This window comes from Crotalus tigris, unplaced genomic scaffold, assembly GCF_016545835.1.
Source record: "Crotalus tigris isolate CLP2741 ecotype Arizona unplaced genomic scaffold, ASM1654583v1 scf7180000017735.2152567, whole genome shotgun sequence".
Taxonomy (NCBI): Eukaryota; Metazoa; Chordata; class Lepidosauria; order Squamata; family Viperidae; genus Crotalus; species Crotalus tigris.
Window position 1 is genome coordinate 732,795 of NW_024096601.1, and position 26,534 is coordinate 759,328.

Here is a 26,534-nt window from a genome sequence, read left to right on the forward strand (position 1 = left end):
ATATTCAGAATAAATATGGGACTAAAAAGTTTCATTTAGCCTACGAGTGAATTTTAGAGTATTATTATGATATTATTATTATTTTTAGTATTAGTAATGTTTAACTATTTGGGGACTGTATTGTTTAATAATTAGGATACTAATTTGTTTATGTTCTCATTATTATTATGTTCACTTTTAATTTGCTTATATTTATGTTAAAGGGGAGTTAAAGTGCATTATGGATTTGGTTATTTATATCGTTGGTAATGTTAGTTAGATTATGATTATCATATTTGTAACCCTGTATTCAGCTCTGGGAAGTGGGGGAGGGAGAGGGGGGGTTTGGGTGGGTTAATATTGTAATTTTTATAAAACTTTTTAATAAAAAAAAAGACTCCACATTATATTTAAATAGCAATAGCAACAGAACTTAGACTTATATACCACTCCATAGTGCTTTACAGCACTCTCTGGGCAGTTTATAGAGTCAGCATGATGCTGACGTTGTAAACCACCCAGAGAGGGCTATAAAGCACTATGAAGTGGTATATAAGTGCTATTGCTAAGTGCTATTGCTATTCAAAGCCTGAGAAAGGGTATAGAGATGGTTGGAAAAAAGCCACCTCTGCATTTATCAGTTATCTGGGAAAAGAGCAGTCAGCTCACCAGTTCACAAGGGCTGTTGGGAAAAAGGTCCGTCCTAACGAACTGAAAACCAGTGAGATTCTAAAGAGAAAGTAAAATCTTGTTAAAGAAGGATCTGTGAGAATTTTGCTTTTGCTTGCTTAGCTGGGTACTAAGAGCCTGACAGTTGGTTTCCCTTCTTCTATTAAATGCCTAATTAGAGCTCTAGGCTTTAGCATCGTCTTCTCCCTTTGATGGTCTTCAACTGGATGGCCACCACCAACATCCTTCACCATCCATGGCTAGTTCTTAACAGTCATGCTTGCCAATGACAGCCCCAATTTGACAAGTTAGGAGAAGATGCCAGCCAAACATCTTGGCAATAGATGGATTGGAATTATCCATCTACTGTAGATATCCATGCTGAAGAACAAGCTATCTGTTCTCCTTCTGATTCAAGTCGCCTTTTTGTGGCTTTAGCGGAACATCTGCTTCTGGTTTTGCTAAACTTTCACCGACTCCTCAACCTTCCTGACAGATTATTGTATTTCTGTGGGTTTTATGCAAACAGTCCAGATGTTTTACTGATGACCTGTTGAACAATTCAGCCTGATACAGAGACTTTGGAATGTTTTCAGGGTCAACCACCACCAGCTGACCTGTTAAATGTGACCACAGTTTCCCCTGAAGGTTCAATAATATCTTCCTTAAAATGCTGAAAACAAGTTTAGTCATCTTTTTTTAAAAAAAAAATGGATTTGAATAATATCGCCAGTAGCAACCCTTCAGAGCTTATCCCTCTAGAGAATTAATTTGGCTAGTATGTTCTGAACAGCATGTAGGGCTATTCAACAAGTCTTGGTTTTTTTCTGATCCTCTGATGGCTAGTCTTCTTTCCTACATTCAAGACGCCAAGTAGAAGAATTATGAATAGGAGATATCTTCCCCTCCCTCCCAAGAAGGGATTGTAAAAATATCCCAAAGATACAGATCACAATGAGAACATGGGATCTCTCTAGTAAACTGCCGTGGAACAGCCAGTTCCTTGTCCCAATTAAAATCAGGCCACAAAGAGGTCTGTCGCTAGGACCTTAAGAAGATTCTTCTCTCTGCTGTGCTAATCAGAAGAGAGAGAGAGTTCCTCTCTGCTCTTTGAGTCGCATCTTGTTTGCAGGCATTTGTGGCTGAAATGCTGCTTGCCAAAACCAATGTTGATATGACTGTTGGCATCAGAGTGGCTACCACTGAAATCAAAAAGCATCGGAAATGACTATCAAATAACCATGGCTGTCCATGGCAGTGCGGTGGTGCTGAAGCAGCCATAACTTTGCCAAATTTCAATCCCACAACGGGTCCCAGATTTTGGACACATTCTTTAAGTTGCTCTAAATAAGTTGATTCAAAAATGATTGTCCTGTGTGGCACCATTTTGCCCAAGTGAAGGTTTCAAACAGGAACAGGGGAGTAGATATAGATAGATAGATAGATAGATAGATAGATAGATAGATAGATAGATAGGTAGGTAGGTAGGTAGGTAGGTAGGTAGGTAGGTAGGTAGGTAGGTAGGTAGACAGACAGACAGATACAGATACAGATAGCTAGCTAGCTAGCTAGATGATAGATTAATAGCTAGATAGCTAGATAGTTAGATAGATGATAGCTAGCTAGCTAGCTAGATGATAGATTGATAGCTAGCTAGATGATAGATAGATAGATGATAGATTAATAGCTAGCTAGATGATAGATTAATAGCTAGCTAGATGATAGCTAGCTAGATAGCTAGATGATTGATTGATAGCTAGATGATAGAATGGATAGATAGATAGATAGATAGATAGATAGATAGATAGATAGATAGATAGATAGATAGATAGATAGATAGATGAAATAAAAAAGGAGAATTGCTATCTTCCGTTGAGAAAATGGGTGGATGGATGGAGGGCTGAACTCAATAAAATAGGGCTTCTACCTCTCACATTTTCACACTGGGGGAGGATTTATGTTTCAGAAGAAAAGACATCCCTGTTGGATGCAGGCAGATTTTCTTCCGATGTTGCTCTTTGGGTCTTCTGTTCTTCTCGTAGTTTCCACTCTGTATCCCTTGTAATCTGTGAATGTTTTTCAAAGGTAGCCAAGAATGGTTCTTTCTGGAGTTGCCTCCCTATCTGTGATGAGTGAAAGACTGGACCATTTGTTTAGAAGTCAAACCAAGTTAGAAGGAGAAATATCACCCATGACTGCTAGAAGCCCATTGACTTCATATCGGTGGTGGCAGACACCCCCCAAGTTGTCCTGAGATCCTGGAATATTGGCACAGGAAGTAGTGGGACCTTGGCACAATACACACAACTCCCTCTAGGGCAGCGGTTCTCAACCTATGGGTCGCGACCCCATTTGGGGTCGATCGACCTCTTTTCGGGGGTCGCCAAAGGCGGCGATCTGCCATTTTGTCCCCTCCGGGGGCGCGCCGCGCCTCCGGGGGGGCGGTGCCGCGCACGCGCGCCGCACGTGGGGGCGGCGGCACGCCTCCGGGGGGCGGTGCCGCGCATGCGCACCACGCATGGGGGCGGCGGCGCACCTCCGGGGGTGGCGCCGCACATGTGCGCCGCACGCGGGGGCACCGCACATGTGCGCCGCGTGCGGGGGGGCTGCCCCCATGTGCGCCGGGCGCGGGGGGGTGCCGCGCATGCGCGCCGCGCACGGGGGCCCCGCCCCATGCACGCCGCGCCGCGCATGCGCATAACGTTTGTGTGACGGGGGGCGCCGTCACACAAACGTTGAGAACCGCTGCTCTAGGGCTAATTTAATGGCCATTGATGTCGAGGTCTCCAGAAAAAGTTAACCTCGTTTTGATGTCATTTCCTCCTGTCTTCTTTAGCTGGGGTAGAAAACAACAATGCACAGTTTGTAAGCCTACGTAGAACTCACTGCTGTACATTTATTTTTAGAAATGCCCTCCTGAAATGGTACAATTCATTTAGGGAGAGGGGAGGAGTAAGTGTGGAGTAGAGGGGAACACAACCCATGCTTCTGACATTCTGACATATACAATATGATGTAGGGGAGAAAAAAAAGACAACAAACAAGGAGAAATCTGTAGTTGTTCTTCCTCCGACAGGGTTAACCGTTTGCACAGCTGCACCATGTGTGAAACAAATAGGCTTAATTTTAACTACACCTTAAGATGCAAATTGACCAGTGTTTAAAACCATCTAGGTTTAAGATGGGGGTGCAAATGTCATTAGTGGGTTTGCAACTGACCTGGTTAAGGCAGCCTGTGCTTTTTACGGCTTCAAAATATGGTGACGATCGTCAACCAGAATGGCTTTAAAAGGGAATTAGACAAATGGATGGAGGAGATGCAATTAATCCCTTACTGCTTAGATTTAATGGCAATGTGCTATCCACAGAATGCCTCTGAATGCCATCTGCTGGGGAACAGGGGTAAGAAGATACTCTGGTTCTGTTGTAGGCTTCACAACAAAGCCAGATGTGGCTGTCCACAAACCGTGAGTCCAGCCACCGGGTGAGACTCTTTGGCCCTAAAGCTTCCAGCATCCCTAACCTTGGTCCATATTGGCTGGAGACATGGGAGTCGAAGTTAATCAACCTTTGGAAAGACGTTTGGACCAGAGGTCCTCAACCTTTGGGGCACCAGGGACCGGTTCCGTGGAGAGAGGTTTTTCCGTGGACCAGAGAGTGCGTGGTTTTGTGTGCTGCCTGCATCCCGCAGATGGGGCTTTGCTTGTTTGTGCGGACCGGTTGCTGGCATGCTGTGGCCCAGTACTGGTCCTGGACCGAGGGTTGGGGACCCCTGGTTTAGACTCTTGTAGAGTGAATATAGGTCGTCCTAGACCAGGGGTGGGGAACCTGGGCTCTTTTATGACGGGTGGACTTCAACTCCCAGAATTCCTGAGCCAGCTTGACTCAGCTTGGAAACCTCTCCCTTTCCCCTCAGCATGGCTGGCTCAGGAATTCTGGGAGTTGAAGTCCACGAGTCATAAAAGAGCCAAGGTTCCCCACCCCTGCCCTAGACTTACAACAGTTCATTTAGTGACCATTCAAAGTTACAACGGCGCTGAAAAAAGTGGCTTAGGACCATTTTTCGCACTTACGACTATTGCAGCATCCGCAAGGGTGCTTGGCAACTGACTCGTATTTGTGACGGTTGCCGTGTCCTAGGGTCATGTGATCACTTTCTGTGATCCTTCTGACAAGGAATGGGGAGAAGCTGGATCCACTGAACAACCGTGTTAGTAACTTACCAACTGCAGAAAATTCACTTAAGCCAGTGGTTCTCAACCTGTGGGTCGGGACCCCATTTGGGGTTGAACGACCATTTCACGGGGGTCGCCAAACAAGGCTGCCCGCCATTTTTCCCCCTTTTCTTTGGCCACGCCCCTGGCACCCGGTGATGTATAAGTGGTTGGGGGTCACCACAACATGGGGAACTGTATTATGGGGTCGCGGCATTAGAAAGGTTGAGAACCACTGACTTAAGCAGTGTGGCCAAAAATGTCATAAAACGGGGCAAAATTCACTTAACCAATCCATGTCTCACTTAGCGAGGGAAATTTTGGGCTGAACTGCAGTCGTAACTCAAGGACTGATAAAGCCTATTTTCAGCAGACAAAAAAAAGCAGACGGTTGCAGGAGAGGCTGCACTTCATCGATTTATTTTGGAATGCCCTCTGGTTTGCCTCCAGATTTTGATCTAAGGAGGGTAGGGGAGAAAACATAAACCCTGTTTCTTCTGATCCGGAAGACAGGAACGTAATCTAAACCCTAGGGAAGGGGAAAATATGAACAATGGAGCATCAGGGAAAGATGGAAAGACAGTGTCTAGACAACTGCTTGTTTCTGAACGGGCGTTGGCATCGTCACGCATTAAGCTGGATGCTCAAGGATTCTTCCTGGTGTTTGTTTGGTTTGTTTTTTTTTGCTTCCAGGATTCTCTTCTTTGCGCTGGAGCGAAAAATACATTTTTCTGCTCTACAGCAATCTAGCCGGATAGATATTTTTCCTCCCTTCCAGAAGCTAGCCAATGTTGGCCTGTATTTCTTTTGTTGTTGGTGTTGTTGTTGTTTGTGAACAGAGAAGCATGGCCATCTCTGCCTCACAACAGGAGGAAGAGAGAGAAGGAGAGAAAGAGAGAGAAAACGATAGCAAAAGAAAGAGAGATAACAAAAAAGAGAAAGAAAAATGTGTGGCTTGCGTCTTTTGGCTTCCCCAGGCTAAGTTAACGGGAATCTGGTGGCTTTTGAAAACAAAGTCGGTCTGCCTGATTCGCTTGCTCTTCGGCTGAAGCAAAGCCAAAGGAGATCGGTCGTCTTTGCACGGTGGCCCCTCTTTTGCCTGGGAAAGAAAACAAGCCATTTCTGCATTACGAATGCTCTGGCTGCTGCTAGCTGAGCGACGATTTGGGGGAAGCAAAGAAAAGGCATGCACCAGACTTGCCAAAAAGAAAAAAAAAGAAAGGGGGGGGGAAAGGCACCCTCGTTTGGCTTTGGAGGGAAGAAAGAATTGCACGGAGCTATGACTCAGAGTTGCAGTTTCCAGCTCTGCAGTGGGAAAAGCAGCATTTGGGGCCAGAAGCCTTCCAGGAACGGCTCCCCCCATCCCCAGGATTCTGGCCAGGGGCGGCACCCTGGGCAGGTGGTCTTGTAGTCAGACCCATCGCTAGGGCCAGTGCTTTCGAGCACAGGGCACACCAGGGGATTCCTGCTGAGTTGAGGGGCAATCTGCAAAATGCAGAAAGGGGGGGAAGAAGCTGAAGGGGAGAGAGAGAGAGAGAGAGAGAGAGAGAGAGAGATGCATAATGAAATTGGACACTGATTCTATTCTCTCTCTCTCTCTCTCTCTCTTTCTCTGTCTGTCTGTCTCTGTCTCTCTCTTTCTCTCTCTCTCTCTTTCTCTCTCTCTCTGTGTCTCTCTGTGTGTGTGTGTCTCTCTCTCTTTCTCTCTCTCTCTCCTTTATTTCTTCTTTTTTTCCTTCTCCTCACAAACCATCTTGGCTTCCATCGCATCCAAGTATCACTTCATATGTGACCTTTTGCTCTTTAATTTTTGTTTTTTGAGGAGCTGAACTCCACTCAGCCTAGCTGGTTCCTTTCTCCTGAGCAAGCTATTTGCTCCTCTCTCGTCTCAAAGGTGCTTTTTCAAGAGGCACCTGGACCTTCTTGGGTTTGTTTGTTTTTTCTCTTGGAGACATTTCGCTTCTCATCCAAGAAGCTTCTTCAGTTCTGTTGGAACCGGTCGGAACTGAAAAAGCTCCTTGGATGAGAAGCGAAACGTCTTCAAAGAAAAAGCCAAGAAAATCCAGTTGCCTTTGGGACAACCATGACCTGGATGACTTGAGAATCTCCATAGACACACTCTTTCATCTGTTTATTTCGGGATTTAATTCTCCTTCGTTCCATTTGTAGGACCAAACAGCCTCCACATAATTATTTCATAGTGGTCATTCAGTTTTTTTAAAAAGTCACACTCCATCTTTCTGTTTTTTCTTGTTTTAAATACACATGGACTGAAAGGTCCAGTTCCCATTTTATTTAGCTTCTCCTGGTAGAACCAGCTCTTTGAACTTGCTCATCACAAGTTGGGCAGAAGCTGTTTCTTGGGCCTAGCCATGTTGACTTCTTTTGACATGTATTCCTTCTTCTCAATAGGCCACATGTTATCCATGACTTTCGACCAACATTGGCTTGTCTTCTAGATTTTACACCCATTTTCTCATGTTAGTAAACATTCCATCATGGTATACAAAATTTTCCTAGTTTTTCATCATTTATGGATAAGTTGCGATTACTCACTCCATTATCCCTGTCAAACACAACTCTGTCGGTGTTCAATACATTAATGTTCAAATCTGTGACTTCTCTGCATCAGGAAGTCTAATGGGTTTTTTTTTTTTGCAAATTTCATTCAAGTTTTCTGCCAACAACATGACATCATCCATACAACACTACATGCCCATTCATGTTCCTAAGAAATATATTGACTATTTATTGCAGACTGATGGCTGGGTTAGGAAGCCAACTCTATTCTTTTTCACGTTCCATCCTATAGTAGTGGTGTTTAATTTTTAAGCTACCGTGAGAGCTGAGTGGTGTAAAAATCCTTATTTGTACATTAATAACACAAGTTGGCCTCTACTCCATTGGTTGGTTTCACACATGGTGTCGAGCCATTGTCACTATATATTCAGAATAGTGCCTGACCAGGGCTGAAGACCACCAAGTTTGAGTTTTGATGTGGCCATCAAACTCTTACCTTCTTAGCCCAACCATCTGACCTCCCAAATTGGTAGTTGGTACAAAATAAGAGAAGAGTTTATTAATTGTAATAAAAGCTTCCCAAGGAAAGATGGGCTGTTTACATAATAGCAGCAACAAAAATAGCAACCAGAGCTTCTCAACGAAATGGCCCTTTGAGTGACAACAGAGCTTTTGAGAGTGACGAGAGTTGCCCTCTCTCAAAGATTTGAAGGGGAAAAAAAGAAGGTTTTGTGGGCACTGTAGAAGCCACGGCTGCAGTAAAATGTTAGTGTGTGTGTGTGTGTGTGTGTGTGTGTGTGTGTTGGCAGCTGGCTGTCCTGTCCGTAACAAGCCACTGGTCAATTGGTATTCAGAGGATGGAGCTGGACAACAGAAGTGTCTGGTTACTTTGCTACAAGCTGCTGCAAGAACACAAGAAGAAAAAGAGAGGAAAGCTTGAGTTGGCCTCAACATCAAGACAGATCTCAAAGGGAGATCCAGCAAAGTCAGAATTGGGGAGAGGGGAAGTGAAAGAGGAGCCTGTTCATCCAGTAGGCCTTCAAGGATACTTCAAGGCAAGGCTGAAAGGTCACTTCTGTGGTCCCTAAATGGGTTGTCCATCACTGAGGTTTTCAAGAAAAGATTGGGCAGCCATTTGCATGGAAAGGAATAGGATCTCCTGCCACAGGCAGGGGGTTGAACTAGAAGACCTCCAAGGTTCCTTCCAATCCTTTGATTCTATGTTCTAATACACAGAAGTAGCCATCAGTCTCTCCACGTTCAGGGACCAGATTGTGAGTTGTGACCTTCACACAGTTCCAACAACATCATCTGTGCACAAGGGGAAGAGAGCTACAGTATAAGCTTAGGGAGAAGGCAAACTTTGCTGACGGACTAAAAATATACTAGGGAAAGTCCTAAAGGATTGTTAACAAAACCTTGCTTAGTTGCTTAGTTAGTTAGTTAGTTAGTTAGTTAGTTAGTTTAAAACCTTTTTTTTTTCTTAGCTATCCCCAAGGGGCAGAAAATGAGTTGACCTACTTCACAGTTCTAGAGTACAGAGAAGAGCAACAAAGATGATTAGAGGTCTGGAGGCTAAAACATATAAGGAACAGTTGCTGGAATTGGGTATGTCCAGTTTAATGAAGAGAAGGACGAGGGGTGACATGATAGCAGTGTTCCAATATCTAAGGGGCTGCCCCTAAGAAGAGGGAGTCAAGCTATTCTCCAAAGCGCCTGAAGGCAGGACAAGAAGCAACGGATAGAAACTAACCAAGGAAAGAAGCAACCTAGAACTAAGGAGAAATTTCCTGACAGTTAGAACAATTAATCAGTGGAACAACCTGCCTCCAGAAGTTGTAGGTGCTCCATTACTGGAGGTTTTTATGAAGGAACTGGACAGCCATTTGCCTGAAATGGTATAGGGCAGTGATAGCGAACCTTTTAAAGACTGAGTGCCCAAACTGCAACCCAAAACCCACTTATGCATCGTCGAGTGCCGGGTGGGCGTGGCCCATTGGGTGGGCGAGGCCCATTGGGTGGGCATGGCTGCAGTGGTAACGGCAGACTGGGTGGGACTAAAAAGTTCAATCAATCAATTCCAACTTTGCAAGATCTTTTTTTTTCCCGCGAGAAGTTGAAATTGACTGATTGAACCTTTTTTTTTTTTGCACACAGTGGCAGAGGCCTAAAGCGAAAAGGTTTTATAAAACCCAGCTGAAAGCCTAAGACTGGGGCAATGGCGCACATGCCCACAAAGAGGGAGGGCTCTGAGTGCTGCCTCTGGCACCCATGCCATAGGTTTGCCACCACTGGTATTCCTGCCTCAGCAGGGGGTTGGACTAGATGACCTCCAAGGTACCTTCCAACTTTATTATTATTATTATTATTAGTAGTAGTAGTAGTAGTAGTAGTAGCAGTAGTAATAGTAGTAATAGTAGTAGTAGTTGTTGTTGTTGTTGTTGTGTTTCTTAGCCTTGGCCACTTAAAGGTGTGGGGACTTCAACTCCCAGAATTTCCCAGCTAGAAACCCTGTCCTAGAGGGTGGGGTCACAAACACCCACTCAGAATGACGCTGAGCGTAGACGCTCGCCCCCTTTCTCTCTCCATCCGGCCCATTTCCCGGCCTCGTACCCAAAAAAGTTCCTTGGCTCCCGAATTTCAACATACGCCAGGCAGTTTGACATTTATAAACATCAGACAGTCCCGGAGAATCAATAGAGTTTAATAACCAGCGAGCAAAGCAGAGAGACACATCAAAATGACATTGGCCTGTTCAGTAAATGTTATTCTAAATCATACTCGCTGGAGTTTTATTACATTAAGCATATAGCATGGGAGCTGGGGAAACGGAGGCCATCAAAAGCCCTTTTGCTCATAAAGGTGATTGGCAGCTTGGCGGAGGGACCCCACCTTTTCCACACACCCTCCCCAGTCAAAGTAACCACTATTTGTTTCCGCCGTGCTTAATAACTCGGAGAATCGAGGTGGCCCTTCAGGTTTTTGCACCTGACAGACTCCCACTTTCCCAAAGGACATTGGTGTGTTGGGCAGTGTTGAGCCTCAGAGCATCGGTTTCAGAATTGTTGATGTACAGTACTTAGTTTTTTTAAATCAAATCTTTAAAACTTATTTTTAATGGACCAACTTTATGTTTATCTATATTTCCTTTTATTAATAGATTTCTATATCATATGTTGTTGTTAATTGCGAAGTCGTGTCCGACCCATCGTGACCCATGGACAATGTTCCTCCAGGTCTTCCTGTCCTCTACCATCTTCTGGAGTCCATTTAAGTTCACACCTACTGCTTCAGTGACTCCATCCAGCCACCTCATTCTCTGTCGTCCTCTTCTTCTATTGCCCTCAATCTTTCCCAACATTAGGCCCTTCTCCAGTGAGTCCTTCCTTCTCATTAGTGGCCAAAGTATTTTCTATATCATATAACAATAGCTAAAGATCCTAGTGATGTAGAGATTTCATGAAAATTGTTGTAGATTTTTTTTCCCTCCCATTGGAAATTTTACTTAACAAAAACACCTTCTTCCTTCCTTCCTTCCTTCCTTCCTTCCTTCCTTCCTTCCTTCCTTCCTTCCTTCCTTCCCCCTTAACTTGCTTAAAATGTAACTTCATCTATAAGGTGCTTACTAAACAAACTTTGTTGTTTTTTTTCTGTGCTTTTTCTTTCCCAATTAAACAATGTCTTTTTCTCCAGCTTTTATTTGAAATGCCAGACTTCCTCTTATAAATTTCCTGGCTCTCTCTGCTTCATCAATATTTACATTACATTAATTTGCTTATATTACATTAAATTTTTAAAAAAACCCTCCAATTTTTACAGTTGCCACCCACATATGCTCTTCTGTGGGCAAGGAGTACAGCCTGTCCCCTTTTAACCCTGATGCTAGAAAATCTAGCTAAAGCATAATCAATGACTCATTCTAAAAGACTGGATTCCATCCATAAAAGTCAAAATGTGATTTTGATTTATCCTTGCACTGGGGGCAGGGGGGGGAGAGAATGTTTCTATAGTTGAGAGTCACCCTTAACATATTTTTCAGAGCCTGGGGGCTACAATGTGGATAGAGTTCTTTAGGGTGGATTTTGCTTGGGGAAAATGACAGAAAAACAGGCCATCGTGGTGTGATGGAGTATAATCAGTCCCAGTGTGATGGAGTATAATCAGGAGGTGGATCCCCAGGAGGGAGGGGATGTATTCCAGAAGAGGCAACTCAGTCCAGATATCGTGTGTGTGAGAAAGAGGATGAAGACAGACCCTCCTCAACAGTTCCCAGAGTATATTGTAAAAGCAGATGGCTGGTGTCCTAAGTCTGGCAAGGTTCTGTCTATAGGTGTGGAAAAGTAAAGAAAGCCACTGAGGAAGATTGCCACATGTCATTCTTGGTTTTGGGCCTGACATATGGTGACTTGAGGTTATTCTGGGACTTGAAGTTCAAACACAGTGGCTGATTAAATTCAGGCAGTTGAAGTCCACACATGATTTGATGGAATGGAGTGAGGAGATGGATCCCCAGGTGGGAGGGATTGCATGCCAGAGGAATAAGAGGCAACTCAGCCCAGAGATCATGTGTGAGAGAAAGATGGTAAAGACAGACCCTCCTTAATGGTTCCCAGAGTATATTGTAGATACAAATAGGAAAGTCCTCAGTCTGGCAAGATTGCTATAAGTGTGGAACAACAACAAAAAAACTCAGCTTGGAAGAATCTCCATGTATCTTTTGTTGTTGTTGTTGTTTGGGGCCTGTCATTCACAGTCCAAAAAGGTGATGTGGAATTATGAGCTGCTGACTGCTCACCCCTGAGGGTGCCATAGCTTCTGGTGGGAATCCAAGCATTGTAGTCCCCCAGCAATCGTTCTATCCAAGTAGCGTGTGCAAAATCAGCCCATTGTGGCTTAGCCAGGAAACTGGGATTTAAAATAAACCTGAGTTAGCATGATTTGTACAAACGCACTCAGCATTTTAGTTCCAATATTAGCGGAGAGTAAATATTGACTTAGACTCCTCCCCTTCTTATAGAGACAGTTGCCGTTTCAGAAGAGACATTTTGCTTTGAAAATGCGAAAAGCAATCTTCATTCCGCACAGGTGCATTGGAAAGCAAAGGAAAATGGAGATAATATATGTTGTGTGATGCTGGTGTGAAGATCCGCAGAGGGAGGGAGAGAATCTGAATATTGTGGCTGAGCATTCTAGGGCATCCTGATCTCTGGATAAAATCTGTCTCTCCTTTCTCCATTTCTCTATCCAGCTTTTCCAGAGCTCCTAATTTGTCCAGTTCTTCTGAAAATACCAGTAGAAGAGAATATTTGTAGTTCAAGGTTGAACTGTGGAATCTGAGCTTGTCTGTTTTCTTGCAGACCTTTCATCTCCCAATTTAGGAACACCATCAGTGTTAGATGATAGCACTGATGATGTTACCTAGTTGGGTGATGAAAGGTCTGCCAGAAAACCACCAAGAGAACGCCAAGAACTCCACTGTTCTGAAAATATCCTGAATTTGATCAAACCCCAATAGATCCCCTTTCTTCTCCATTCCTACAACGGCAGTAATCAAACATCTGTTTTGCTTTAGGTCCCACGCTTCTCTTTGCCACTGACACCTACAAGGACCCTTCTCTTTGTTGTAATTATGTCATGCTTACTCTGAATGTTCAACAAAGAGCTTGAGAAAGTATTTACATTCCTTTGTCTTCTTTGTTTTCTTCTAAACTTGCAGCCACTTTGCAAGATCAGATAGGTTGAAAGACACTAAACATTCTAAACTTGTTCAGCAAAGCTTCATCTAACACCCATGGTCTTCAGCGGTGGGGAGGTTTATGTTTAGAAAAACCCCACAGTTCTGTCATTAGGAGAAGCTGTAGTTACTTCTACCTAGGCAGACTATCTGTGCTTCGCTTGTTCTTATACCGGTCAGATGAAGCCAACGGGACACCGGCCCCAGCACCATCAGAGAAGATAGGAAGGTACCTTCTCCCTGGAGAGCCCATTGGTGCCAAACCATCTTCTCTGAGAATAGCAACGCTCAACACTTTCAGTCAGGAGTTTTGCCAATCCCACCTAGAAATGTGGGCCTGACACGTGGAGTTCTCCTGCATACAAAGCAGGCATTCTAGAACCAGAGCTCCTACGTACACACTTTTCCTACACCCATGGAGGAGGAAAGCCGTGTGCGTTTCCTTGATGTGTGCACTTTCAAGGCTCCACGGGGGAGCCTTCCATCAACAAAGCCCCCCTTCTAAAAGCAACGGGAAGCAAAGCCACCCCACTGCTTCTCCTCCAGAGCTCCAACTGGCTCCTCCGACAGTACCAGGCACCAACTGGGGCTGCCACACATGCATTATGCTTGCACAGAAGCCCTTCCTGGTTCTTTTTGTCAGCCAGGGAAAGCCCCGGGAGAGATTTCTGTGTCTATGCAATGCACAGAGAGAAACCTCTGGCTCCTGGAACTGTTGGGCGAGGCTTCAAAGCGCAGCTCCCTTGGACGCTTCTAGTCTGCAGATTTGCTACTAAGGGAGGGATGTTGCCTCCTCGCTCTGGGTACCTTTGTAGGCACATGCAGGCAAAGGGAATTGGCCTACGTTGGGTGCTGTTTCCACACCTCCCGGCCTTCCCACCACATTCCGAGCAGGCTCTTCGGAGACCGCCCTTGCTTGCCTCAACTCTTTCCATCAACCTCCCCCAAACTACGATCAGCTGGCAGAGTGAATTGTTCATCTGTGTCCGCCTCCCTCAGTTGCCATGGTTACTCTTATCAAGCACATGACACATCTCCACAGCGACACTTGGGGAAGCGCTGGCTGTTGCCTGAGTGACAGATATAATGGTAGTGTTTGTAGGATGGGGAGGGCGGATCCAACGGGGGGGGGGGAATGGGGGGGAAAGGAAAACAAGGTGACAAAGCACGAAGGGTTGACAGGGGCAAGAGAAGGTGAGGGAGGCGCTTCTCCTTGGTGCATGTTCTGCAAAGCAAGACACAGACAAGTCCTGCCGGATGTGAATAATGCAATAATGCCATGCAGCAAATATCCCTTTCCATGGAGACATGGCTAATTTGTTTACTGGGTCTTCAGTGATGTGCCTTTCAGCATTACATCACTGGAGTAAAGTTCTCAAGTTTTGGAAGAGAAAACCTCAGTTTGTTCTTCTTTGAATCCTGGGTTCTCCTCAAAGGACCAAGAAACCCATCTAAAATGAATGAAAGGCAGGACAAGAAGCAACGGATGGAAACCGATCAAGGAGAGAAGCAACCTAGAACTAAGGAGAATTTTCCTGACAGTGAGAACAATTCATCAGTGGAACAACCTGCCTCCAGAAGTTGTGAATGCTCCAACACTGGACGTTTTTAAGAAGAGATTGGACAACCATTTGTCTGAAATGGAATTGGAAGGGATTTTGGAGGTCTTCTAGTCCAACCCCCTACTCAGGCAGGAAACCCATGGCAACACTCATTTCAGACAAATTGTTGTCCAATCTCCTCTTAAAAACTTCCATTGTTCTAGCTGTCAGGAAATTTCTCCTTAGCTCTAGGTTGCTTCTCTCCTTGATTAGTTTCCATCCATTGCTTCTTGTCCTGCCTTCAGGCGCTTTGGAAAATAGCTTGACTCCCTCTTCTTTGGGGCAGCCCCTGAGATATCGTATAGGTTTCCTGCCTGAGCTGGGGGTTGGACTAGAAGACATCCATGGTCCCTTCCAACTGTTATTCTGAATTCCTGTATCCTGCAAAGACAAAGTTTATTTAGGAGTGGTTATTGAATAAGTCATCATTGGCTAATAATAACCCATCCAAGCCACTTGGCACGAGCAGAGTTTGCAAAGCAGGATATTGGTTCACACACGTTGCTGAGCCAAAACAAAAAACCTCCCATTATGCTTGTCCAGGTAAACTTGGACAAAACGGACAGGTATAATTAAGGATCAAGCTTGTAAATAAGACCTTTCATGGTTCCAGGTCTCTTAAATTGGCTTTTTAAAAAATAATAACAGTAATAATAACAACAACAACAACAACAACAACAACAAGGGAAAGAGAGGGAGTTTATTTGTTGCTGAAATCACAAAGTGTCTATGCTGAAAATTGATGGGAAGAATAAATGAACAGGCGAATGAAATGAATAGATGACCAAATGCCCTCCAGTTGTTTGGAGATTCTTTTCAACTGAGATCAGAGCTGGAAGGGACCTTGGAGGTCTTCTAGTCCAACCCCCTGCTCAAGCAAGAGACCCTATATCATTTCAGACAAATGGCTGTCTAGTCTCTTCTTAAAAACCTCCAGTGTTGAAGCACCCACAACTTCTGGAGGCAGGTTGTTCCACTGGTTAATTGTTGTGTTAGGAAGTTTCTCCTTAATTACAGCTTGCTTCTCTCCATTGTTTCCATCCATTGTTTCTCGTCCTGCCTTCAGGTGCTTTGGGAAATAACTTGACCCCCTCCTCTTCTTTGTGGCAGCCCCCCCAATACTGGAAGACCGCTATCGTGTCCCCCCTAGTCCTTCTTTTCTCTAGACTGGCCATACCCAATTCTTGCAACCGTTCTTCGTATGTTTTCGTCTCCAGGCCTTTAATCATCTTAGTGGCTCTTCTCTGCACTTTTCCAAAGTCTCAACCTCTTTTTTGTTATGTGGCGACCAAAACCGGATGATGTGGTCTTGCTACGGTTTTATAAAGCGGTACTAATACTTCACGTGGTTTTGATTCTATGCCTCCATTTTGAGTCTTTTCCTATCGACGCTGGCCAAGATGGAGAGTGACTCACACCACAGCAGCCGCCATCTTGATGTTTTTCAATAACATTCGGCAGCCATTTCTAATCTCTTGCCTTTTGGCCTACTGGGCCTGGCGGTTTAAGCTCAAAATATTATCATTTACTGAACTGGATGCTACTAGGATTGGTTAGATAAAAGTGATGGTTACTCTATAGGTAGTCCTCCGCTTACAGCAGATCAGGTAGTGACCGTTCGGAGTTACAACGGTATTAAAAAAGTGACTTATGACCATTTTCACAGTTACGACCATTGCAGCATCCCTGTGATCACGTGATCAAAATTCAGACGCTGGGCAATTGACTCACATTTATGACAGCTGCAGCGTCCCCCAGGGGTCACGTGACCCCTTTTGTGACCTTCTGACAAGCAGAGTTCATGGGGAAGCCGGATTCACTTAACGACCATTTTACTGACTTAACAACTGCAGCAACTCACTTAACAACGGTTACAAGAAAGGTGGTAAAATGGGATAAAACTCGCAACCGGCTCACTTAGCGACAGAAATTTTGGACTCAGTTGTGGTCGTAAGTCAAGGACTACCTGTATTTGTGTGTGTGTGTGTGTGTGTGCGTGTGTGTGTGTGTGTGTGTTTAATTCCCTTTGGCAACCATTGGGTCAAGCCTCATGACAATACTGTTAGAGGAGAAAGATGAACTAAACCTGCCAGTATATGTGTGTGTATGTGTGTGTGAGAGAGAGGGGGGGGGGCAAAGCAAACTATTCTCCCCCTGAACTAAGAAAACAAAGCCATTATAGAGGAAAAACTTGACCAAGGCTGAAAAAATGAAGAATGGTTTGACAAGGCACGATGCACACTTCACACAGACAGCAGCCGTTCCTTTCTGGCGAAATACATTGGGGCCATTCATCTCAAAGTCACGAGATCCTGGGGTCTCGGGAGATGATTGGCACAAGACTGCTTTCTGCTAGCCGTGGCGGGTGTGCTTGTTCTCTGATTTTGTGGTTTTGCTCAGGGCCCTTCGTAACCTTTGTAGCGCATCGTCCTTTTCATGTGAAAAAATGGATGTGCCTAAAGGACGGCCATCCTTCTGGCATGGAGGAAGGTCAATTTTTAGAGTGTCCTCTTTCCTTATTCCCCCCCCCCCGTGATTGGAAAACCTCCTCCCTCCCTCCCTCCCTCCCTTCCTTCCTTCCTTTTTCCTCTCCTTCCTTCCTTCCTTCCTTCCTTCCTCCCTCCCTCCCTCCTTTCTTTCCTTCCTTCCTTCCTTCTTCCCTTCCTTCTTTCCTTCCTTCCTCCCTCCCTCCCTTCTTTATTTCCTTCTTTCCTTCCTCCCTCCCTCCCTTCCTTCCTTCCTTCCTTTTTCCTCTCCTTCCTTCCTTCCTTCCTTCCTTCCTCCCTCCCTCCCTCCTTTCTTTCCTTCCTTCCTTCCTTCCTTCTTTCCTTCCTTCTTTCCTTCCTTCCTCCCTCCCTCCCTTCTTTATTTCCTTCTTTCCTTCCTCCCTCCTTTCCTTCCTTCCTTCCTCCTCTATCCTTCCTTCCCTTTGTCTTTTTCCTTCCTTTTTTCTTTTCCTTCCTTTTTTCCTCTCTCCCTTTTTTCTTTTTCCTTCCTTCTTTCCTCCCTCCCTCCTCCTCCTTCCTTCCTTCCTTCCTTCCTTCCTTCCTTCCTTCCTTCCTTCCTTCCTTCCTTCCCAAGGGTTGTTCATAAGGCCATGACCTGAAGATATTATTGTGAGAAAGCAAGGTTAAATGGTGGTGTGTATCAGGATTTGAACCCTCTGGGCAGCTTTTTAAAAGTCTGCTAAGCCTATCCAAACATTATGTACCTCTCACGTAGCTTTTTGCCTGATTACCAATGGGAAATTACGCCTCTGCAAGGTAGTGTTTTTCTAATGATTTTCGGCCAAGAGAGCTCCAGAGAGGACTCTGAAAGGAGATACAGGCACCCCAGACAGCCCAAAGGGTCAACTGGTTTGTTTAGGATTCTCCCCCTCCATCCTTGTGTTCAGAAAAGAGGTGTACAAGATGTAGTGATATTTATTGTTACCTGTTCCACTGTTGTGGTGTTATTTCAAAATCTTATCCTGCCTCATGTTGACTGTTGCATTTCCACGACTTGAGGCACACAGAGAGAGGAAAGACTCATCTTATCTGCCTTGGAGAATATGTCACACTGGGCTCACTCATTTGAGAGCAATTTATCTAATTTCACGCAGGGCTCTGCATGGCGAGAGGGGCAACTGCAAGAAATTCAGAACAGACGCCCCCTCCCATCCACGATTTCTGAAGGGCGGAAAACATCCACATGCTACTGTAAGGGTAGCACTGTCACCCAGAGGCGACAGCATTGCTTACTCTAGTGTAACTGTACTAAGTGAAAGGCCAAATCCCCTCATACTCATTCGTTCGTCTGTAAGGTCATAATAATTTAAAATAAAAAAAAATTAAAAAAAGCTTTCTAACTTATGCAGTTACTTCCTTAAAAAGATTTTACATCTAAGAAATATTTTAGAAAAAATGTAGAAAAGGTAGAAAAAAGCAAAATAAAAAGGAGATAGAAAAAAAAGAGAAGATGGGAAGTGGGCTTCAGTAAAGTGGGCTTCAGTAAACCATGGAAAGCTTCTATGGCGCTGGACCGATCAGTCTTCCAAGTGTTACAAAAGCACTCTGCTGTTTTTACGACGTTGGGGAGATAGAGGCACATTGGGCTTTCTGGCAACGAAAAGGTGATACTTCTAGAGAATTTCAGAGACCCAGCCACTTGATTGTCTCTGGCTACAAACCAAATGCCAAGTGGCAATGGTTTTTTTTTTACTTAATTCAGTGTTTTAATAACACAATAACATTGTGTTATAAGAGCAGCGTGGTGGCCTAGTGGCCTCCCACTTGGAAAGCTGAGAATTCAATCCTAGGTAGCGGCAGATATTTCTCTCCTAGGGCGCAAAGAAAAAAATAACTGCTGTGAACTCTGCGTAGGCATCAGGAAGGGCATCCAGCCAGTAAACTCTCAGCTCCATCCAATTGCCCCAAATCTACCCCGAATGAGGGGATTTACAGGGTTGTAAAAAGGGAGGATTCTTTTAATTCAATGTTATTAATTTTGGGCAGAAACTTCTTGGTCAATGCTGATAGACCTATAGTAGCAATGAATGGGATTACTACTGCTTCTACAACTTCTGCTACTACTGTTAAAACAATAGCACAAATGATATTACAGAGATCTGGGACAAGTTTTCAATCTACCGGCCAGATGGAGAGTTTGGTGTCAGAATTCCTGAAGTGAACTAAGAACAATATACTCACAACGGCAGCTCATCCCAGATCACTCTTGGGATTTGCAGAAAGTAATTATCTCCCCCTTCTGATCCTCCACTTTGCATTTCCCCAGAGTTGCTATTTTATATCTGCTTCTGCTTTGTTGTTTGTTATGGTTCAGAGTAAACCCCATAAACAAGTCTCTCTCCCCCTCCTTAGCCTACTCCAGGAGTGTTTCCCCCAATTCCCCAACAGCATGCAATCAATAAGAAAGGTCACTCTAGCAACTTCTCCCCAGAGCCTAAAGCTGGTCCTCTAAGTTCAAGAAGGAACCCACAGGTCATCCAAACTAGTCCTCTCTCCTCCTTCAGTTGTGGTGGGTTACAAACCCCATCATCCTCATCCTCACTGGGCAAGCTAGCTGGGGTTAGGGACGGTAGAGCCCAAGACATCTAGGAGGAACTGATTTAGGGCACGTGTCCTTATATTAAGTGGCGCATGATCGGAAGATGTGGAGACACCTGGCCCGTAGAATCACACAAGAGTCAGACACGATGGGATGGATACCATCAATCATCATCACCCATCCATCCATCCTCATCCTCATCCTCATTTCCTTATGCTGTGAGGCTCAACACAAAGGAGAATCTAGGACAGCTTTTCCCAAGCTAGTGCCCCTGGATATTGGCCACACTAGGGTGCGTGGCCTTGAGGGCAGTGTTTCTCAACCTCAGCCGTGTTAAGACATCCATACTTCAACTCCCAGAATTCCACAGCCCAAAGCTGCCAGGCTGGGGATGACTGGCACAAACGGATTGATCAACGGGAACAACTGAGCTTTGCTGCAGGAGTAACTGGGCTAGCCATCGTGCTCCCTGCTGACTTGGTGCACCTGGATCTTCCCCGTGGTTTCACGTGCCGTCTTGCATTGTTAACGGGCTAACTGCAGGCTGCCTTGTCTCCTCAGAGACTGTCTCCTGCTGCCCATGTAATCTCTGTCAACAGGATTTAGGAAACATCCCTTGGGAACACCAGAACTAGAGAAACAAACACTGGGAGAAATCATTATTCCTGATTAACCATTAGCTTCATCTCCACTTGAAGAAACAAGGGAAGATTCCAGAGAAGGGGTGGGCAGATTCCCAGAGGAAAAATCTCTTCGGTTTGTGTGTCTCTGTGTGTGTCTGGGTTGTATCTGAGCGCTTCAAATACATAGGCAGCTCATGTGTTTTAACCAATGAGCCATCGCGCCCCCCAAAAAAAATAACTTAAACATGTAATAAGTTATAAAAGACAATACCTTGTTTAATGCAAGCTATTCTCCGTGCACGGATTTATTTATTTAAAAAACAAGTCTTTTGTTTTTCATATATTTTAAAAGAAAGAAATAGACATGGAGGAAAACAGAAGTGTAGTTGCCCAAATGTTGGCACGGAATGTGGCTACCCGTGTGTGTTTGTGTGTACACGCATATTTATGCTACAAATGCTGCTCCGATCATATGACTCCTAAGCTGGTTAGGGCATAAAATAATGCCTATTCTGCATTACAATAAATACAAATTCATCAAAAACTATGAACATGCGACTAACAACCATAACGACGACTAACACAGATTCATAATCGTATGAATGATGTCCTAAATTGATAGTATAACATCGAGCACATAAACACACACAGATTCTCCAGACCCTGGATATTTTAACCAATTCTGGCATAGTTCTGGCAAAACCAAATAAGCTATTTAGCTCTGCATTCTTCCTGAAATTCCTAATTTTAGCGATTGATTTCATTGTTGTCGGAACATGGGACAAGCAAAAGCAACTGACTTTCTCTCTCTCTCTCTCTCTCTCTCTCTCTCTCTCTCTCTCTCTCTCTCTCTCTCTCTCTCTCTCTCTGTATGTGTGTGTGTCCGTGACAACTCTTTTGTTCTTCCTTTTCTGTCTTGGATCCTTTTGCAGCTGTTTCTAGACCAGGATTCCTCAACCTCAGCAATATAGAAATAGTTAGAGTCATGCTGGCTGGGGAACCCTGGGAGTTGAAGCCCATCCGTGATGCTGAGGTTGGAGAAACACTGTTTGTAAACTGATGTTTTGGATGCTTCCAGCTGGAAATATAGATGTCATCAAGTCCTTGTTATCTTCTGCTTCTTAGACAGCCCTTGTCCATTGGATCTGGACAGGGAGATCAGGGGTTTATATGCTGTGGTCTTTTTAAAAAAAAAAAAAAAAATGGAAAGCCGCCCGGAGACACCACCAGTGTGTGAGCCAGGCAGCCATATAAATCTGTTCAATAAATAACTCAATAGCAGCGGTCCTCTCACCTGGGGAAGGACATGCAGGTGAAAAGGACGGGTGCTCTTTTTGAAGGAAGGTTGGTGCAACTGGGTTTGGGCTTGCCTTTGGCCCCACGAGTGGCTCCCTAGACAAAGAAGCAGAGCTGGTGGAGACAAACTGGATCCTGGTCTGCGTAAAAATTCCCCTCGGTGTCAGTTTGACTAATTTGTTAGTCTTATCGCTGGCAGGATTCAGCCGTGCCCATCAAGGGCGCAGGCCCATAAAACTAATGTAGTGAGGAGGCAGCCTGAGGGATGATAGATACGGCCCGCCGCTTGGAACAAGCATTAGCTTTATGAACCAGGGGTAATTGAAGGGAAATATGTGTCATTGGTCTCTGGCGGACAAGAAGAAGTTCATGGCAAACTTTCTTGACTGGCAGGGGTGGCTTGTGGGTGGCTTGTCCCTCCTCATGCATGTTGACCAGGAAGGAGAAGAAGGATCAAAGGTGCTTTTTCCAAAAGACAACTGGATTTTCTTGGTTTTTCTCCTTGACAACGTTTCACTTCTCATCCAGGAAGCTTCTTCAGTTCCTCCAGGGAAAATAAAAACCAAGAAAGTTCAGTTGCCTTTTTTGGGGAAAGCACCTTTGGGACAACCATGACCTGGATGGTTGAGAATCTCCATAGACATCTTGAAATCCGGCCTCCCATCCTTGTAACCTCCAGGTGTATAGCCTTTAATTCCCAGAGTTCTCAGCAATGGTTCTGCTCATTAGGGAATTCTGGGAGTTGAAGTCTGATATCTGAAGGAAAGTCAGGATGGTGAACCCTGTATTAATCTATAGCTAAGTGTCCCTTAGAAGGCCAGATGGTTCCTGCTTGTCAGGACCAGCCCCAGATAGTGGAGAAGTGATAGGTTTCCAAATGAAGATCAGTTCAGGAAAAACCGTGGGAGAATGTCCTCGTGCTCCTTGTTCTCGGATCTCCCAAAGCTTTGAAGGGACATCTGAACAAGCTGGCCAGAATGGATCTGTCATCTCCTACAGCCACTTTGGTATCGTCCAGACAACTCTTCTTAGATTCTTTGTAGTCATTTCCAATTTGGATCACAAAAAAGAAAGTGTGAGAATAGTTCTAGGAAGAAAGGTTGTGGAGCAACCTGGACCCCAGGTAGGCTTCTGGCGAAAGCTGGACCCCAGGTAGGCTTCTGGCGAAATGAATCATCAGAAGTGCCACCTCTTGTGTTCCCTCTCATACTTCACATGGTGCAAAGAGGACAAGACACAGAGCCAGATGTAAGTTGTTATCTGAGGTTCTTGCTAAGTTCTCCTAGAGAACGTACATAGCTCAGAACTGAACTGTGCAGTTTTTGGTCCTCTTTGAACTTGGTTGTTTACATGCAGATGTTTCATTACCTAACTAGGTAACACCATCAGTATTAGTGAGTGTGGGGTTTGCTCCTTGTTTATATACAACAGCTTGCCCTTCCAGTGTTGGTGGGGGTGTGGTTTTCTTCTTGGTAGTTCCTTGATTAGGGCATTGTTTTCTGCTTGTTTGTTTGTCTGGTGTTAATCCCTGCTTATTATCTTAGGAATTAAGAAGGAAACAAGACCAAAATATATCCTCTCCAGCAACCAACACCCAGATAATCAGGGATTAAGACCTTACCAATGGAAAATTAGTTGGTGAAGGCAAAAAAAAAATATTGTGAAGATTTTTTTTTTTGATATCATAGTTTGCTATGTGCAAGGCGTGAAAAAAAAATGGGAGAGCATTCAACCAAGTCATAAATATACCCATAACAACAAAGGAGAATATCTGCTTGTTTTCTTGCAAGAAAACAAGCAAGCTCAGAGAGCACCAAGGGCCCCTCCTATACCCATGATTTAAACTTTCCAGAAGGGGAAAATGAGGTTATAATGAATAAACTAATTTTGTGGATTCCAACTGTGTTATCACTTGATGTGATGAAGAGAAGACTTGATGGTTGTCTTCAACGATCAGAAACATTGCCATAGTGGAGAAGGATATTCCCTTCCACTGCAGAGTCATGATGAGCAATTGACGTGACCAAAAGTGGAGGGCCAGGGTCTCTGAGAGAAGAAACTTCCTGACACTATGGAAGATCAGATGCTGGGAATAAATTGAGGCCAATTTTGTAGAGGTACTTATGAAACAATGTGATGACCATCTGTCAGGGAAGCTGTAGTTGAATGCTACAAGCGGAATCTGGATTGAGCAGGGGGTGGATTAACAGGACACCAAGACACCTTCCAATTTCAATGGTATTATTTTGTAACTCTACAACACATCGCGTTCCACCGCCCATCCCAACTCTTGATTATTCTGCACACCACATTTCCCAGCCTCCTGACAGATCCAGGTTCAGCAGACCGTTCTGCTTTCCAAACTGGACAAAAGTCTTTCTTGTTAAGCTTGGCAAATCCCAGTCATTAAGAGAGGAATTGACTCTTTATTGAGTAGTTGACTCTTCCCAAGAGATGTAAGCTAGTCTGCCAAATCGTAGCTTCCCTTGCCAAGATGCATCAGAAACTTGTGGTGCCAAAGAATAGCTTAGAAGTTTGCAACTTAACTTGTCGCTGGTGTTCCTTCACCAGCTGGTCTGTTAGCCTCAGGCAAAAGGGAGAGAGCTGGTTGTGTGAAATGCCAGGAAGTAAGTTAGGAATTTGCAAAATCTATAAATATTAAATAAGTATAGAAAGCAACTTCAACTTTCAGCATGTCCTGATTACTAGATATTAGTTGCTTCCATCGTCCCAGGAGAGTATTTTTATCGGACTGTCTGATCCCAAATACCGTCAGCCCTACTAGGTAGACTGGATTAGGAAATCAACACCATAGCAAGACTAAAGCTACTTTTATAGAGATGGGCTATAAAAACAGAATTTTGCAAGTGTTATTACACTGAACTTCTTATACTCAGGGAAGCATCTGCCTGATTCACTTCTGAATGTTATCTGGGTCTTCTGGACTTAAGCAATGTTTCAACCCCTTTTACCTAGACCAGGGGTAGGCAACCTTGGCTCTTTTATGACTCATGGACTTCAACTTCCAGAATTCCCGAGTCAGCTATGCTGACTCGGGAATTCTGGGAGTTGAAGTCCATGAGTCATAAAAGAGCCAAGGTTGCCTACCCCTGACCTAGACAATAGTTCCTGCATAGTTCTACTGAAGTCATCTTTCTTTCTCTACACCAGTGTTTCTCAGCCTTCGCAGGTTGAAGATGTGTGGCCTTCAACTCTCAGAATTTTCCAGCAAGCATGGGAGCTGAAGTCCATATAATTTTGGGAGTTGAAGTCCACATAATTTGGGGAGTTGAAATTCATTCTGGGAGTTGAAGTCCTCACTCCCAATTCTGGAAGTTGAAGTCCATCATATGCTGACTGAGGAATTCTGAGACTTGAAGTCCTCACATCTTCACACTACTAAGGTTGAGAAACACTGATCCACGGAATGTCAGGCTGTTGAAAGGTGGTGTACGTGTTCTGTACTGTCTAGTCTTCTGAGACTAGTAAGCTAGTTCTTGACTAGTTCCTGAGTCCAAGGTCCAAAAAAATGCTTCCAGCACTGAGTGCAGCAAGAGACAAATGTATTCCAGCCATGTGGGTTTCTTTGAGATGGTCAGGTGTGGAGTGTGGGATGTATGTAGACGTATGGCTGTCTGTTTGTCCGCAAATGCTGAATGCAGGACTGGATGCATCAGTATCCATTCATCTGTCACCCCAATCAAGCGAAGGAGCTTTAATTGACTTTAATAGCCATCAAATGCCATCAACAATGTTTCTTAATACACAAATCAATTAACCAGTCTGATTGGCAGGAGGAGAGTGGTCAGGTGGTGGAGAGAGGCAAGGGAGGAGCTGCACACAGCTGGTTGAAGGATGCTGGGAAAAGCATCCTTCACCGCGGCAACAGAGGCAGTTTTGCAAACAACACTGTGGTACCCTGGAGGCTTCTGTATTCAGTTCATGTTACTCTCTTAGCTTGATGTTCCAGGCTATAAATGTAGCATTTATCTTTTTAGCTCGCTCCAATCCTGCCTCCTTAGGAAGTGGCTTAGATAGAAGCAGTCATGCTTGCATGAAGTGTTGACATGCGGACGGTTTCTAGTTCAACATTCTGGCCAGTTCTTTAGACCAGCATCTTTCAGGAAGCATTTTTTCACTCACCTATCCCACCCGCCTTGGGACTAGGTTGCATTTTCACACAACCTCCAGACTGGCTACAGTCATTACGATAAGCCTCAGTTTGCTCAACCGTTGTTTATTGAATGCTTGGGTTTCCATCACACCCTAAGCCATGAAGCTCAGTTCATAAACCACCGTGACTGAGTTCATAGGGCAGGCTAAGCTAAAAACAAACAGAGCACATATTATTATGGTGTGGGAACCCCGCAACAGTCAACACACTGGGCCTGTTTTCTGTCCATACTAATTTTGTTTCAGAGTTTTCCTGTCTTGTGTTGGCTAAACTCCAAGCTTTCCCAATCTTTCAAGAGCTTCCTCTTGAATCTAGGATGATAATGCTCGATCGGTCCAAAGCAGTGTTTCTCAGCGTTAGCTACTCTCAAATGGGTGGTTTTCAACTCCCAGAGTTCTGCAACCAGCTTGCTGGCTAGGGAATTCTGGGAGTTGAAGTCTTCACAGCTTAGAGTTGCCAAGATTGTGAAACGCTGGTCTAAAACTTCACATTGGGGAGAATAGGTTTGGCAATTGTTGAGACAATACTAGTTGTGAGACGGGTAGCAAACAGTAACTTTCCACTGAGAAAATTAAGGTCGGTGGGCCATCATTCCGAAATTATGTTGCATAGGTGAAGCTTGATAGAAAAGCTAAAATTGTACAGATCTGGAATAATTGCTTGTGTAGACTGAAATGT

The 26,534-nt window shown here is 44.5% G+C and overlaps 1 protein-coding gene across 11 annotated transcripts in view; it reads left to right on the plus strand.

Annotated features, from left to right (window-relative positions):
- The window catches only part of CELF6 (CUGBP Elav-like family member 6), a 139,204-nt gene that overhangs the window by 68,954 nt on the left and 43,716 nt on the right, over window positions 1-26,534 (plus strand). The gene's annotated exons all lie outside the window — the stretch shown is intronic.